The 2,500-nt window shown below is 57.5% G+C and overlaps 1 protein-coding gene across 4 annotated transcripts in view; it reads left to right on the top strand.

Moving 5' to 3' along the window:
• LOC122243094 (D-ribitol-5-phosphate cytidylyltransferase) overlaps window positions 1-2,500 on the top strand; it is a 23,628-nt gene that overhangs the window by 15,028 nt on the left and 6,100 nt on the right. The gene's annotated exons all lie outside the window — the stretch shown is intronic.

The following is a 2,500-nucleotide window of genomic DNA, read 5'->3' as shown; positions in this document are numbered from 1 at the left end:
CAAGTGTCGATAATCCGGGGAATCTTTGCGAATTATCCAGCCGGACGACAAGCCACACATCCTGCTTCGCTGTGTCTGTGAGGGAGCGAGGGAGGGGGACAGGGGGGAAGGTTAGGTGAGGGAGTGAGGGAGGGAGCGAGGGAGGGGGGCAGGGGGGGAGGGTAGGTGAGGGAGGGAGGGGGACAGGGGGGGAGGGTAGGTGAGGGAGAGAGGGGGACAAGGGGGGGGTAGGTGAGGGAGAGAGGGGGACAGGGGGGAGGGTGGGTAGGTGAGGGAGGAAGGGGGACAGGGGGGGGGGGGAGGTGAGGGAGGGAGGGTTGGTGAGGGAGGGTAGGTGAAGGAGGAAGGGGGACAGGGGGAGGGTAGATGAGGGAGGAGGGCAGGTGAGGGAAGGTGGGTAGGTGAGGGAGGGTGGGTAGGTGAGGGAGTGAGGGAGGGAGGGTAGGTAGGTGAGGGAGAGAGGGGAGCAGGTGAGGGAGGAGGGCAGGTGAGGGAGGGTGGGTGGGTAGGTGAGGGAGAGAGGGGGACAGGGGGGGGTAGGTGAGGGAAGAGGTCAGGTGAGGGAGGAGGGCATGTGAGGGAGGGTGGGTAGATGAGGGAGAGAGGGCAGGTGAGGGAGGGTGGGTAGGTGAGGGAGTGAGGGGGACAGGGGGGGGAGGGTAGGTGAGGGAGGATGGGGAGCAGGGGGTGGAGGGCAGGTGAGGGAGGGAGGGTAAATGAGGGAGAGAGGGGGGCAGGGGGGAGGGTGGGTAGGTGAGGGAGGATAGGTGTAGTAGGGTGTTCTCATTTTCTTTTCTTCCTTTTTCTTCATCTCTCTCTCCATCTGTTTTTCTCCCTTTGGTCGCAGTTTTTTTTTTCCTTTTCCTTCGTCTATTTTACTCTCTTTTCTTTATCTCTCTTCCTCTCTCTCTCTCTACCTCTACCTCTACCTCTATCTCCCCCTCCATTCCGTTTTCCCTCCCCCTTCCCCTCTCCTCTCGCCACTCCTCCCCCCTCCTCCTTCCCCTCTATCCCTCCCTCCTCCATCCCACTATCCCTCCCTCCTTTATCCCCCCCTTCCCCTCCCCCTCCCCTCTATCCCTCCCCCCTCCCCTCTATCCCTCTATCCCTCCCTCCCTCCTCCCTCCTCCATCCCCCCTTCCCCTCCTTCCTCTATCCCTCCATCCTCCCTCCCTCTATCCCTCCCTCCTCCCCCCTTCCCCCTTCCCCTCCCCCCTCACCCTTCTCCCCTTCCCCTTCCCCTCACTACTCCTCCCCTCTATCCCTCCATCCCTCCATCCCTCCCTGCTCCTCCCCCCCTTCCCCTCGCCACTCCTCCCCGCCCACACTACGGCACTAAGATGACCAGGAGAACCTAAGCAGGTGTCAGGTGACTCGGCGACGAATCTCTCACGCGCTCAGATGTCATCCAGGTGAGAGAGGGGGGTGGGGGGAAGGGGAGGGGGGAGGGGAGGGGTGGAGGGAGTGGATGGAGGGAGAGGGTGGAGGGAGGGGAGGGGGAGGGGTAGGAAGGATGGTGAAAGGGGATGGGGATGGGAGAGGGATGGGAGAGAGGTAGGGGGAGAGAGATGGAGGAGGAGGAGGGGTAATGGGTGGGTGGGTGGGTGGGTGGGGGCGGAAGAGAGAGTAGGAAGAGGGGAATGGTTGGAATAGTGGGAGAGGGGAGGGGGGAGGTACGAGGGAGAGGAATAGGAGGAGGACGAGGAAAAGAAGGGGGAGGAGGGAGAGAGGGGGGGAGTACGAAGAATATAAGGAGGAGGAGAAGGAGGGAGGAGAAGAAGAAGAAGAAGAAGAAGAAAAAAAAAAAAGAAGGTGGAGGAGGAGGAAGGAGGGAGGAGGAGGAGAAGATGGAAGAAGAAGAAGGAAGGGGGAGAAGGAGTAGGAGGAGGAGGAGAAGGTAGAGAGGGGGAGGAGGAGGAGAAGAAGAAGGAGGAGGAGGATGAAATAGGAAGGGAGGAGGGGGAGGACAAGAAGAAAAAGAAGAAGAAGAAGAAGAAGAAGCAGAAGGAAAGGACAGGATGGAGGGGTAAGGATTAGAAATAGAAGCAGAAGGAAGGGAGGATGGAGGGGCGGGGGGCGGGGAGGGGGGGGGTGGACGGAGAGCTTCAGGAACCGCTGCCCAGGTGTCGTGATATTTGATTTGTCCGAAGGTAGTATGAAAGGATTATCTCCGTTCTAGCGTAATCCATTTTTTTTTTTTATAATGAGCCCGTAATTCGAAAGTTAATGCCGCCGCCAGGTGCTTCATGTTTCCCTTCGTGTGATATTCAAGAAAGTTTCTCAGGTTTCTCTCTCTTTCTCTCTTTTTTTCTCTCTCTTTCTCTCTTTTACTCGCTATTTCTCTTTCTCTTTCTTTCACTCTCTATTTATCTGTCTATATATCTATCTATCCATCTTTCTCTCTCTATTTCTCTATCTTTCTCTCTCACTCACTCACTCACTTCCCCTTTCTCTTTCTATTTCTTTCACTCTCTCTCTCTCTCTCTCTCTCTCTCTCTCT

This window comes from Penaeus japonicus, unplaced genomic scaffold (genome assembly GCF_977035675.1).
Source record: "Penaeus japonicus unplaced genomic scaffold, GWHDUDI00000001_assembly GWHDUDI00000032, whole genome shotgun sequence".
Taxonomy (NCBI): Eukaryota; Metazoa; Arthropoda; class Malacostraca; order Decapoda; family Penaeidae; genus Penaeus; species Penaeus japonicus.
Note: the sequence above shows the minus strand (reverse complement) of the source record. Positions and strands in the feature narration are given on the sequence as shown.